This window comes from Symphalangus syndactylus, chromosome 9 (genome assembly GCF_028878055.3).
Source record: "Symphalangus syndactylus isolate Jambi chromosome 9, NHGRI_mSymSyn1-v2.1_pri, whole genome shotgun sequence".
NCBI classification, from domain to species: domain Eukaryota; kingdom Metazoa; phylum Chordata; class Mammalia; order Primates; family Hylobatidae; genus Symphalangus; species Symphalangus syndactylus.
The window spans coordinates 113,819,550-113,834,281 of record NC_072431.2 but is presented as its reverse complement, the minus strand read 5'-3'; the positions used below and the strand labels follow the sequence as shown (position 1 = coordinate 113,834,281).

At 39.1% G+C, this 14,732-nt stretch overlaps 1 long non-coding RNA gene across 1 annotated transcript in view; it reads left to right on the top strand.

Annotated features, from left to right (window-relative positions):
- The window catches only part of LOC129490609 (uncharacterized), a 33,281-nt gene extending 22,383 nt beyond the window's left edge, over positions 1-10,898 (top strand). The window contains exon 6 of the long non-coding RNA XR_008660303.1: positions 10,553-10,898. This is a non-coding gene — a long non-coding RNA (uncharacterized lncRNA). The remainder of the gene's footprint in view (positions 1-10,552) is intronic.
- Positions 10,899-14,732: the final 3,834 nt, after the last annotated feature.

Below are 14,732 nucleotides of genomic sequence, written 5' to 3'. Positions count from 1 at the left end.
GGAGAAGATTTACATCTCAAAAAGTCAGGAAATTATTTACACTAAAAAATTGTCTGAGGTAGGCTGGGAGCAGTGGCTCACTCCTGTAATCCCAGCACTTTGGGAGGCTGTGGCAGGTAGATCACTTGAGGTCAGGAGTTCTAGTCCAGCCTGGCCAACATGATGAAACCCCATTTCTACTAAAAATACAAAATTAGGTGGGCATGATGGCAGGAGCCTGTAACCCAGCTACTCTGGAGGTGGAGGTGGCAGTTAGCCAAGGCTGCTCCACTGAACTCCAGTCTGGGTGACAGAGCAAGACCTCATCTCAAAAAAAAATTTTAAAAAAAATTGTCTAAGTTAAATTAGGATGTCAGGGCCCCTAATATCAAGAAGAAACCTATTTAATGTTTAGTCAAGCTGAGGGGAACATTAAGACCTTCTTGGCCACAATGTAGCACAAAACCTGTGGGATCCCATATAGAAACTCTGTCTCTCTTTTTTCCTCAGTCCACATTTGGAATAACAACAATATAACACTCCTTTGGTAGTTATATTTTCTCACCTTCTTTACAGAAGAAGAAATCCTTACTTAGAAAAGGTAAGTAACTTGACCCTAATGACCTAGCTGGAAGTGACAGTTCTCTGTGAGATTCAAGAGTCTATTTTCCTAACCATTGTGTTACGGAGATGAAATAGACCTAATTGTGACATCCTTTTCCTCTTTTATGCCCTTTTTATTTATCCTTATGTTGCCTTTATCCAAATTAATTCACTGGGGTAGTCTAACAAATCTAGTTTACATTTCATTAATTATGTGCATGTTAATAACAACTCTTAACCCCAAACACTACCACAGTTCAATGACAAAGGTTATTAACGAGGATATAAATCCTCTATATGTACTGGATGGCTCCCAAGGAAACAGAGAGGATTGGCATGTTTTACTATCAGTGTTATCAGAGTCATGTTGTAGGCAGCTCCCTTCTATCAAGTCAACAAATAAAATAATGGTAACTTTTTTGATGGATAACATGTTAGTCTCTGTCCTAAGAGATTTGCTTAACTTTTTTCATTTAGCTGACCTAGTATCTAGAGAGATAGCAATGTTATCCATTTTAAAAGTGAGAAACCTGAGTTTTAGAGAAGCTAAGTAACTTGCACAAGGAGAAGTCACTTTAGCAATATTCATAGTTATTACAATTTGAACCTGGAATTGAATTTGCATTAGCTCATTCCCATGGCTGTGCTCAAGGGCTACCCTCTACTGCTCTGGTTCTGGGCAATAGGTCAGCTTCTTCCCTCTTTTCTTTCTGAAGGAGACCACCAATGTCACCCCAAAATATGGCACCCTAGTATGCTTAAGTATTTTGAAATGAAGGCCCTTGGAGATCAGCAGGTGCTAGGAGAGGCTTTTCCCCTATCTGCAGAGGGACTGGGCACACCCAAAAAGAAAACAATTACCTTCTGTCCCTTCCCTGAGTTTTCATTAAGTAAACTCATATTGTAGGGAGTGGGGAATGTAACTACACTATTTCATCAGGAGCCACTGTCTATTCCCCTAGACCCATTCAGTTTCCAAAGAAACTAACCATTGGTTAGGAACTACTGTCTGAGCATTGGGCCTATTCATTTCCCCTAATATTGGTTACTCTAGATTTCCTCATCTCCCTTCCCCTGTGAAGAAGGTTTTAAAAGCATATGCACTTCATTTGGTTTTGGATAATCATTCTACTGTGATTTTTTTTTTTTTTTACCCACACATAATAAAATAAATTTGTATGCCTTTTTCTTCTATTAATGTGACTTTTGTCAGTTTATTTTCAGCAAATCTTCAGACTGCAAAGGGGAAGTCTTCCCCCTTCACTCCTGTGCTTCTTTCTTTTCTTCATTTTTTTTCTGCCTTCCAATTTACCTTGACTGCCTTTTTTTCAATTATCTCACAATCTTGAATAAATCAACATTTAGTAATTATGTAGTTAAGTACTTTTATATTTGAGCAACGTGAATAATGTAATATAGTTGACTTCTTCAATGGAAGGCCTTCCCTTGGGCTTTTACAGTAATTTTAAAAAGAGAAAAAAATAAATTTTTATAAATGGAAACAAAAATATTTTCTGTCACAGGTGTAAATTTATATTAAATTTCAATTAAAATGCAACTACTTATATATTTCATAAATTTGTGGTAGAGGCCATTGATAATCAAATATATTGCTGTTCAGAAAAGAATACCTCCAAATTTGTCACTTTGGACTTCAAACAGAGCAGCTGAAAAGCAGCAAAAGCAGGGAAAGGGCTTTCTCTCATCTACCCTTAACTGACTAAGGTAAGTTCCTCCAGAAGACATACAATTGTCAATCAGGGAAGATTAAATCAGGAAAAGAGACTACAAGTCTGACACCTCCATTGAGAGACTTTAACCACAGCTACCATCAATTCCTCTGAGGGCTGCTTCTGAGAAACTTTATCTGCATAGTAAGAGAGACTTTGTTCCCAGTGCAGTTTCTCCCCTGACCCTCCCATGGCTTGTCACCATCTCCCCCTGAAAAGCCCCCAGACCCTATTCTTTCTCTATGATATAAAACTTCAGTCATTTGAGGGCATAAAGGTATAAAATCTTTAATCATCGAGTCTTTCTTCGAGTCTCACATTTTACGGGATGCCCATGCATGTTGACATAATGAATTTGTTTGCCTTTTTACCTCTTAATCTGTCTACTGTCAAGTTTATTCCAGAAATCTAACTTTCAGGGGGTAGAAGAGAATTTTCTTTCACACCTACAAGTGCATTCTTTAAATTGTACTTTTACACCTTCAATAAAATGCTTAGGAATTCCTACATAAGTGCTTTTTAAATCCCGGCTACAGAATTGCCTAGGTAGTTAAAAAAAAAGAAAAATATATTCAAACCCTGCCACATAGCCACTCTACATTGTCAGGTGTCTGTGATTAAAAACATCCCCACTGTTGATTCTGATATATAGCCTGGGATTGAGAATCTCTGCCCAATTTGTTTTTATTAACATTTTAATACATTGATCAGTTTAGCTTAAAAATGATTTAAGAAGTATTTATTTTGCTTCTGTGCTATATAAATAGCCATGTTAATGTTTCTGGATGTTCACCAAATATTTTCAATTCTGTCTTCTGGGTATCTAATTGGATTGTACTTCCCAGCTGTCTTGTGGTTGAGAGGAGCAGTGTGTCTAATGAAATTGTACTTCTGGGGCAGAACACTTAATTGCTAGTTTAGTTAGGCCTGAGCTACTGAACATACACTAGGCAGTGCAGCAGCAGCACCATCACTTGAACTCTTCTTAGAAATGTAGATTTTTCAGGGTCTGCCCAGATGTACTGAATCAGAATCAACATTTTCATAAGATCCCCAGGTGAACTCATGCAAGTTAAACAGTGAGAAGTCTTTCCCTAGAGTTCTAGCTTTCCCTTGTACTATGGCCAGCAATATTTGAGGTGGTAGCTGATTTCTTGGCCTGAACTCTGAGTGACTACGGTGGGCAGGACTCCCTGCCAACCAGCAATGGGCATGTAGCATGAGCTAAACCTTTACGTTTTCAGATGTTTGTGTGACTTGCCTTTGTAGCGTAACATATCCCATACTAACTGGATACCTTGGATGTACAGAATTTCCTTGCCTTTCCCTTCAAACTCACCTATAAAATATACAGCATCAAATCTAAACCAAAAATCTATAAAAATGTTCAATTTAAACACAGATTTTTATCAGAAAAGGCAGAGATTTAGATTGATAGGAAAATAAATTCAAGACCAGGAAGAGACAGGACAGGACAGGAAAGGTTCCTTCAGATTGTTGAGGAAATAGCTGAATTGAGCCTATAAGCAGCCAAGAAGAATGGCTGCCTACGTTTTGGTATTTAAACTCTGGTATTAAAACCAAGGCCAAATGTGTGAGTGAGGGGTTGAGGGGATATTTTCACAATTTGTCAGATGGGCAACTCTGTTTACTAAGCAAAGGAAAAAGCAGGTGGATTAAAAAAGAGAGAGCAGGAAATGGAGAGAAGAGAGGAATACAAATAGTAACAAAGGTTTCCAGCTTACCACAGCTTGCTCTTTTATTTCAAACCCAGAAAATAGCTCCGGGCACGTTAGCCTTGATGAACTGGAAAAGTTCCACACATTAAGGCCAGCAACCCTGACATAAGGCCATATCGAGAATGAATACATCTTTTCGATGAAGGGCTAATCTTGTACAAACACATTGCGGGTGTTTTCAGGTCCTCTAATGATCCCCAGACTCTCTCTCGCACCATATTGTTAATGGAGAAGATATTTGTGTTAAACGTTGTGCAGATTAAACTGGTGGATTATTTTCCCTGCATTTAAAAATATCATTGTGCCCCGTGGCCAGACCATTCTTAACTGAGAAATACAAAATGCAACTGAATTTTTCTTTGCTTCATTAAAGGAAGCTTGAGAAAATTTAAAGGGACTGTTCAGATTTCTTCCTTAAAATATGCCTATTTCTAGGGCACCCTATGATACCAGTGGCTTCAGAATAGGAATGAGATTATTATAGACTAGATGACAAATTTATGTAATCATTGTGGTAACCGTTTATTTAAAATCTGTGTGCATGCTCTCTTTGTACCAGACACTGTATTAGGAGCTGGTGACATAGTGGGATACAAGGACAAAGCCATGCTCTTATGAAGCTTACATTCTAGGATAATTCTTTGCCATAAACATAAACCAAACACTTCCACTAGAAATGCTGACCAATTCCTGGATTCTCTGGTAAGTTTCATGAACTCACCCTGCTTGGTAGCACGACATCATTTTATGATATACTAATTTCTACCTTGCTTGACATATCAATGTCTCTATATTTTTTACTTACTCCATCTTTTAACAGACCATTTATTTAGCACTTCCTGTCATAAAACTTAACTTTCTGACAGTGCTGCTTTTCCAATGCATCTTTGTCAATACTGTTTCCAAAGAAGTGGGTAAAACAACACAGTGACAAAAGAAATTTGCATATCAGTTCTCGGCTCACACTAAAAATCTATGCCACATCCACAAAGGATGCCAACTATTTACAATACCCAGGAGGCAGTCCTGGGACCAAACCAAATGGGCCCATTACCAAGAGTGCTGTTAAAATCAAGCTCCAGGCTAGTAGGAAGGAATAATGTATTGATGGAGAAATTAAACAAGTGGACCATGTATGGATGATTTGTGGATGGGAGAAAGATAAAGAAAATAGACATTGGGGTGGAGTGAGCTGAGATAATAAATATATGTGAGTTGGCCAAGTGCCCATTTGAAATTAATGTTGCAAAGATTGAGTGTTCATGCATCAAACAATTTTTGTACACAGTTTTATTGATTCCCCTAGGCCTGGATGTTTCCTTAAAGCCATGAAACTAGATTATACAAATTAGCTAGTGCAAGAGTACAGATGGGTAGGATTGCGATGCCAAATAATTTGCCAGCATATCCACAACAACTGTTGCTTCTCTTATAGTGCTGTTGAAAGAATCAAAGGAGAAGATATCTATGAAAATGTTCTACACACCAGAAAGCACTTTACTTATGAGAAGTGGTGCTATTGTTTACTATTGTTATTATTACTGTGCTTGTTTTAATGCAACCTAGACATTGCGGTAGTGTGTCCAGAATTGGTTCCTTCCCGTGGGTTCTTGGTCTGACTTCAAGAATGAAGCCGCGGACCCTTGCAGTGAGTGTTAGAGTTCTTAAAGATGGTGTGTCCGGAGTTTGTTCCTTCAGATGTTTGTAGTCTCACTGACTTTAGGAGTGAAGCTGCAGACCCTCGCAGTGAGTGTTACAGCTCTTAAAAGTGGCCCATCCAGAGTTGTTCATTCCTCTCAGTGGGTTTGTGGTCTCGCTGACTTCAGGAGTGAAGCTGCAGACCTTCACAGTGACTGTTACAGCTCTTAAAGGTGGCACGTCCGGAGTTGTTTGTTCCTCCGTGTGGGTTCGTGGTCTTTCTGGCTTCAGGAGTGAAGCTGCAGACCTTCATGGTGAGTGTTGCAGCTCATAAAGGTAGTGTGGACCTAAAGAGTGGGCAGCAAGATTTATTGCTAAGAGCAAAAGAACGAAGCTTCCACAGCATGGAAGGGGACCCCAACAAGTGGCCAGCTGCTGGCTCCGTGGCCTGTTTTTATTCCCTTAATTGGCCCCACCCACATCCTCCTGATTGGTCCATTTTACAGAGTACTGATTGGTCCGTTTTACAGAGTGCTGATTGGTCCGTTTTTACAGAGTGCTGACTGGTGCGTTTACAAACCTTTAGCTAGACACACAGCACTGATTGGTGCCATTTACAATCTTTTAGCTATACAGAAAAGTTCTCCAAGTCCTCTACCCAATTAGCTAGACACAGAGCGCTGATTGGTGCATTTACAAACCTTTAGCCAGACACAGAGTGCTGATTGGTGCAATTACAATCCTTTAACTAGATAGAAAAGTTCTCCAAGTCCCCACCCAACCCAGAAGCCCAACCGGCTTCACCTCTCAGTAGCATGGCTTTTATGTCACAAGGTCACTGTTTCCTGGAAAAGCTCATTCTGATTTTGTTGATGCTATCATTCAGATATATTTGTGATAGGTAACTCTGAACTTTCATTGTTCTTAATGCTCTTGCCCTGCTGAGCTAAAATAGGGCAGTATGCCTTCTGCCCTGCTTCTCAATGAAACTGCACATGTGGGTTATAAATTGAGACCTATTTATGATGAAGAAAATAGGAGGATGAAAATACAGTGCTTATCAACCTGTCACAACAGGAAGAGGCTGGAAAGTAAAGTGTCATACTCATGCTATTCTCAGGAAAACTTTTAGGCTGTCACGTATGGCCCATATTTCTAGAACCTGGACCAATTTGGCTACTGCAAGGCTTTGTGAACACAGCCATCCAGAGGATGCTGTTTAGAGGGAAGGAGGCAAGATATTACCAGGATAGAATGGTGATACACAAATGCAGCACCAGAGGACAAGAAAGCAGATACACAGAGAAAACAATTTTGGTCGTCAAATCATTATGTTAAGTTAACCCATGAATACTTACACTAACTAGAAATACATAGGGCTACTTCTCTGTCTTTGTGTGTCCACACTCCTGCTTGCAGACACGTGCACTCATGCATTTTGTCCTAAATTAGATTTCTCTAGAAGGAGGCCCTGTAAGTAAGATCACGTAAAAGAAGTTTATCTGGAAAGTGGTCCTAGAAATTACCAATAGTGGAGTAGGAAGACAAGAAAACCTAATCAAGATATGTTTGTCGGCGGGTCACTGCTGCAGGCAACTGAGACTCTGTATTTTTGGCAGGGACTCCATATTTTGCACACCTCTGGACAAAAGTGCAAAACACACATATAATCCCACATGAGGGGCAAAGAAACCAGGACATTTATTTATCGATTTCTATTTATCTTTGGTTAAAGGCTATCCTTTTTTTTTTTTTTTTCATTTTTATTATACTTTAAGTTCTGGGATATATGTACAGAACATGAAGATCTGTTACATGTGCCATCGTGGTTTGCTGCAGCTATCAACCCATCATCTACATTAGATCTTTCTCCTAATGCTATCCCTCCCCTTGCCCCCCACCCCCCAACAAGCCCCGGTGTGTGATATTCCCCTCCATGTGCCCATATGTTCTCATTGTTCAATTCCCACTTACGAGAGAGAACATGCAGTGTTTGGTTTTCCATTCCTGTGTTAGTTTGCTGAGAATGATGGTTTCCAGCATCATCTATGTCCTTGCAAAGGACATGAACTCATTCATTTTTATGGCTGCATAAAATTCCATGGTGAATATGTGCCACATTTTCTTTATCCAGTCTAACATTGATGGACATTTGGGTTGTTTCCAAGTCCTTGCTATTGTGAATAGTGCTGTGATAAACATGTATGTGGATGTGTCTTTATAATAGAATGATTTATAATCCTTTGGGTATATATCCAATAATGGGATTGCTGGGTCAAATGCTATTTCTAGTTCTACATCCTTGAGGAATCACCACACTGTCTTCCACAATGGTTGAACTAATTTGAACTCCCACCAATGGTGTAAAAATGTTCCTATTTCTCCACATCCTCTCTAGCATGTTGTTTCCTGACTTTTTAATAATCGCCATTTTAACTGGCATCAGATAGTATCTCACTGTGGTTTTGATTTGTATTTCTCTAATGACCAGTGATGATGAGCTTTTCTTTCAGGTTTATTGGCCACATAAATGTCTTTTTTTTTTTTAAAGTGTCTGTTCATATCCTTCTCCCACTTTTTGATGAGGTTGTTTGTTTTTTTCTTATAAATCTGTTTAAGTTCCTTGTAGATTCTGGATATTAGCCCTTTGTCAGATGGATAGATTGCAAAAATTTTCTCCCATTATGTAGGTTGCCAGTTCACTCTAATGGTAGTTTCTTTTGCTGTGCAGAAGCTCTTTAGTTTAATTAGATCCATTTGGCAATTTTGGATTTTGTTGAAATTGCTTTTAGTGTTTTAGTAATGAAGTCTTTGCCCATGCCTATGTCCTGAAAGGTATTGCCTAGGTTTTCTTCTAGGGTTTTTTGTTTTAGGTCTTAATGTTTAAATCTTTAATTCATCTTGAGTTGATTTTTTTTTGAGACGGAGTCTCCCTCTGTCGCCCAGGATGGAGTGCAGTGGCATGATCTCTGCTCACTACAAGCTCTCCTTCCTGGGTTCCCGCCATTCTCCTGCTTCAGCCTCCCAAGTAGCTGGGACTATAGGCACCTGCCACCATGCCCGGCTAATTCTTTGTATTTTTAGTAGAGATGGGGTTTCACCGTGTTAGCCAGCATTGTCTCGATCTCCTGACCTCGTGATCTGCCTGCCTCGGCCTCCCAAAGTGCTGGGATTATAGGTGTGAGCCAATGCACCCGGTCCTTGAATTGATTTTTGTATAAGGTGTAAGGAAGGGGCCCGGTTTCAGTTTTCTGCATATTGCTAGGTAGTTTTCCCAACACCATTTATTAAATAGGGTATCCTTTCCCCACTGCTTGTTTTTGTCAGGTTTGTCAAAGATCAGATGGTTGTAGATGTGTGGTGTTATTTCTGAGGCCTCTGTTCTGTTTCATTGGTCTATATATCTCTTTTGGTACCAGTACCATGCTGTTTAGGTTATTGTAGCCTTGTAGTATTGTTTGAAGTCAGGTAGCGTGATGCCTCCTGCTTTGTCTTTTTTTTCTTAGGATTGTCTTGGCTATAGGGGCTCTTTTTTTGGTTCCATATGAACTTTAAAATAGTTTTTTTCCAATTCTGTGAAGAAAGTCAATGGTAGCTTGATGGGAATAGCATTGAATCTATAAATTCCTTTGGGCTGTATGGCCATTTTCATGATATTGATTATTCCTATCCATGAGCATTTCAGTTAAAGGCTATTCTTTGAGACAATAATATCCAGGCCCCTTCATCTTCTGTCCTCCTGGGTTGGAGATACTCTTGCTATTAGAATAATCTTGAGGAATTTTCTGAGTGTTTTCAGGAAGAAGCAGGCAGTGTTTATTGAATAATGAATGAGAGGAAATATGGGGAAGTTATTGAAAGTTTCTTCTATGCACACCATTGTTCTCAGACTCTATGATATTTACCTGTGATTTTTCCTGAAGTCAATCTTTATTATTCACTTTCACCAAATATCACCTGTGGAAGGGCACTTCACACTCCTGTATTGGATAGGGAGGCTTTTCCTCTATATTGCTACTTTCCATTCAAGAAGCACTGTCTAATAGAAATGTAAGCCACCAATGCAAGCTATTTAAGTATTTTTTCCAATAGATTTTTTAAAAAAATAAATACAAAACAGCTAACATTAAACTAACAGTACATTTTATTTAATCCAACATAACTAAAACACTGTTTCAATATGCAATCAATATAGAAATCCTAATTAGATATTTTACTTTTTTCTTGCAAAGCCTTTAAAATAGATGTGTATTTTACACTTAACAGCACATGTTAATTCTGACTACTGCATTTCTAGTACTCGATAGCCATGTATGGCTAGTAGCTATCATATTGGACAGTGAAGACCTGGGTCCATCTCACTCTCCATCTGAAATATGGGGAACTTATGAGTATCTTAATACTTTGGGGGAATGAAAGATGGCATTCCTGCTGGACATTAAGTGAGAGATGTACTAACAATGTCCATGATAATTTGTCATCAGTTTTCAAGGTGGCTATATAATAATGCCCAAAATCAGACATACCTGCCCTTTTAAACATCCTCTCTCTTCCAAAACAAAACAAAACAAGAAAACAAAAACCAAACCTAGACTTGGTACTACATAAGGATTCACACACAGCTCCAGGAATGAGTGTTGAGGAAAACTTTACATTCATTGTAATTACATTTCCACACTTTGGCAAACTAAGAAAGGAAAATCCATGTGTCCTCTCCATGACCTATCTTTCGTATTTACACTCTTGTGTAGTCCCCTCTTATACTGTATCAGGATTGGTCTGTGTGAACGGAATAAAGCATAAGTAATAGTCATTTCTAAGGTGAGATTATAAAGAAAAACCTTCTTGTTGTCACTCCCACAGCTCATTCTAGGGGAAACCAGCTGCCATATTGAGAAAACAGTCCTATGGAAAGGGCCATGGAACAAAGAACTGACTCCTGCCAACAACCTCATGAGTGAACCTAGAAGTGGCTCTTCTAGTCCTGGTCAAGTCTTATAGACTGTGGTTCCAACTGATAATGTGACTGTAACTTCATAAGAGACGCTGAACCAGACCACTCGATAAGACACTCCCCGATTCCATACTCTCAAAAGGTATGTGAAATAATCACCCCCAGTTGTTTTAAACTGCTAAGTTTTGGGGTAGTGTGTTACATAGCAATAAATAATAAATACAACATCCAAGAAATAAATTTCTATGATAAATAAATATGGAGAGTAGATCTGTTTATAGGCTGAGATTTGTGTTCATTAGAGTCCTATTGAAAGGAATAAAGGTTAACCCGAGGTTAGAAGATGAGGCCACACTGTGACAGGAAGAGAGAAGAATGTGAAAAACATTATAGAAAGAAAAATTATATTCCAGAATTTCTTTAAACAGAACAAAAATACCAAAAAAAAAAAAAAAAACCCACACTTGTTTTCATTGTTTCCTAACCTCTTATAAATCATAAGGTCAGGACTGATTTATTACAAGGAAGTTCTAGGTCTAGAAGTCATCCCAGTGTTATCCAGATCATCAGCAATTAAGAGAATAAAAGGAAAATGGGGGGAAAAGTCCTTCCTCATAGGGCTGAGGATATATTCTGTGACTATATAGCAGAGTCAACTGAAAGTAGCATTGTAACCCCTGCCTAGAATTTCACCTAGTATTAAAAGAGGCTTTGGTTCTCCCTGGGGCCTACATTCCAGAAATGTTAACTGCGTTTCTTAGGAATGTTAACTACATTTCTTAGGAAGCCATGCCATTGGACTTAGTGTACAGAATGCTTTTTGTGAGCTTAATTAATCTTATTAAATAACATGTCTTTGCCATTCATTGATTAGACATACAAATCATTCATCCCCAGAAGGAATTGCAAAGGAATCTAAAGTCACTCAAAACCCAGGCTTGTGCTGTCTGTGGTTGTCAAGGTAACAAACGTCTGACAATTCCAAGCTACCAGACCTCGGCAGACTATTTTGAACCCACCATAGGTATTAGCCAGCCTTCCACCTTCCACTTCATATAACAGTTTCCAAAGGCATTCTCAGGAGAACTAATCAAGATATTAAGTTTATCCACAGACATAGAGTGCCAACACCCTGTAGCAAGTTAGAAGAAATAAATAGGATATTCTTTACGTTCAACCTTGGATGCTAAGTTCTTCCGCACTGAACCAGAGCCCCCTATGCTATCAGTGCTTATTATGCAGCTGTATTCAGAGCAATAACTAAAAAGAAGTGAACAAAGTCTGGAGATGCTAATTCTACTTGCTCCTTTATATTGAGCACAGCTGTAATTATAGATGGCATTATTTCTTAAATGTTTAAAATAGGGCCAGATACTTTAAATATTACCTCCTGTTTTAAATATTACTCTGTGCAAAATGGGTATTCTCATGCTGGTTTTAAAGATGAGAAATTTGAGGCTCAGTGTGTGGTTAAGTTCTTACCAATAACACACAACTACCCAGTGACAGAGCCTGGATGTGAACTGAACACTGACTTCAACGGGAGTTCTCATATTCACTGTGCTTTTTCTCACTTCCACTTTGTTTCTTCCTGAAATTGAATCTATCTCTTCCTATTTCCTTTTTAAGACCACGTTGATTACGAAACATTTTCTCCCCATGTCTGCAAATATGCTATTAAAGACATGTAAAAATTGGTGTGGCATGGGCGAAACCCTGTCTCTACTAAAAATACAAAAAATTAGCCAGGTGTGGTGGCGGGCGCCTGTAGTCCCAGCCACGCGGGAGGCTGAGGCAGGAGAATGGCGTGAACCTGGGAGGCAGAGCTTGCAGTGAGTCAATATCACGCTACTGCACTTCAGGCTGGGTGACAGCAAGACTCCGTCTCAAAATAAATAAATAGAATTGGTGTGGCATAAGGGTTGAACAATCAGCATAGATCCCTTATATCTTAGTACAGGAAAAGGTGCCAGAAGACACTGAAATGCCATGGGTTGGCATTCGGTCTCAGATGTGAAGGGTCCCGAGGGAACCATGGAGAGGAAAGCAGTATTCTCAAGGGCTCAGGACAGTCTTCTTCTATTTTAATAGGGGGTGTGGTCTTATCAGTGCAGGATAGCTGAATGTAAGCACTGACTGCCTGAACAAATTAATAATTGCAAGACAGAATTCTGACCTTATGAACAAGCATTTTGCTCCCGAATTCCTACCAGAAAAAAATGTGGAAGAATTTGTGCATTCTGTGGGAATATATATTTAGTTTCTCACAGAGACTAGTCATATTAGTACTAAGAATATAACACAGCTGAAAAGACAGCTAGTGGTTTTAGCTACATAACCTCAGATTCCTCAGAGATAAAAATTCTGTATTGGATACTAGAAACTTATAAATAAGTTGCTTTCATTGTTAGTTGCTTATGTTGCATGTATTTCTATTTTTTTTTTAATTTACTCTTGAGACAGGGTCTCACTCTGTCACCCAGGCTGGAGTGCAGTAGTGCAATCACAGCTCACTGCAGCCTCAACCTACTGGCTCAAGTGATCCTTCTGCCTCAGCCTCCTGATTAGCTGAGACTACAGGCACATGCCACCACACCCAGAGATTTTTGGATTTTTCGTAGAGACAGGGTTTCGCCATGTCGCCCAGGCCAGTTTCAAACTCCTGGGCTCAAGTGATCCTCCTGCCTTGGCCTCCCAAAGTGCTGGGATTACAGGCAGGAGCCACCCCACCCTGACCTATGTTGCATGTGTTTTTAAAGAGAATGTCACATGTATTTTTAAAGATAATATTCACTGAAGAACTTTTAAAAAATAAATAGAATTTGGCCTTTTAAAATGAGTTTCACATTTTGAGATTAAATATATTAGTATACTACTTTGCTGGTTCAACAAAAGTCAGGTCACTTGGTCATGATCTTCTTTCATAAGCAAGTAGTACAATAATGCTGCATTTGAGATAGTTGGCAACTACATGGGAAGAGGAAAAAGAAGGAGAGAATATTCCAAATGTCTGCAGTGATATGCACTGAGAAAAGTTGTTGAAACTAACCTATACTCTCAGGCAAATGAACACCATTTCTTGGGAGAGTCCATTAGTGGGGCAAAAAATATGAGAATCTGTGTCAGTGTATTTCCTTAAATAATGCAAACAGAAAGTCCTACATCATTAGTAATATCCTAAAAAACCTTCATTAGATCTAACTTACTATTAAAAATATCTTTAAAAACATTTTATATCTGATTATACAGCTGTGAAAGGATAAACAAATAAGGTGTAAACAGGTGAAAATAACTTAGAAATACCTTTAAATAAAGTAATAAAAACCATACTCGCCCTTTAAAGATTTCTGTGCAATTGAATACATTTCAGTGTCCAACATGAAGCATTTCTCTTGCAGGACTTTGCTGGTTACTAGACATTTCAGCCTGACCAAGGGAATAAAAGTAAGCATTATTTCTTCTGGGCCCAGGGGTCTCCATTTAATAGAAACACACCCATTGACAAACAATAGTTAACACTATCTTAGGCATTTTGCTAACTGATTTCTAAATTTTTGGTTAAGCCATTATTAATTTTAACATTTGAACTATTTTTTATACAATGACACATATCATCCTGTCACTGCTGCTGCTCCTGCCATTGTACCCGAAGAACCTTGGATAGCCATGATTTTAATGGAAAATTGCCTTGGACACTGTGGCTGCTAGCTATTATTGTCTCTTCTCATTTTCTTTTTCCACGCAACTTTGTGGTCCTCTCACAAAAATACAATTTGTACATCCTTGACCTTTGATCTCAGCCACACACTTGCTTCGGTCAAAGGCATGTGGGCATAGGGACAGTGTGCCAGTTCCAAGTTTAGCTTTTGAGAGGCCTCACCTGCTTCCAATCTGCTTCTCGTGCTCCTGTCACTGCCATGAAAACCACTTGCTCTGTCTTCATCATGGCGCCCAGACTGGGCACACATGGAGAAGCGCTGCCTTAGCAAGCCCAGTCAGCCCCACAGCCATAGTTGAGCTGCCCAGGCAAATCCAGCCTACATGAGCAGACCCAGCGCTTACAAGTGAGAGAAATGAATTCTTATTGTA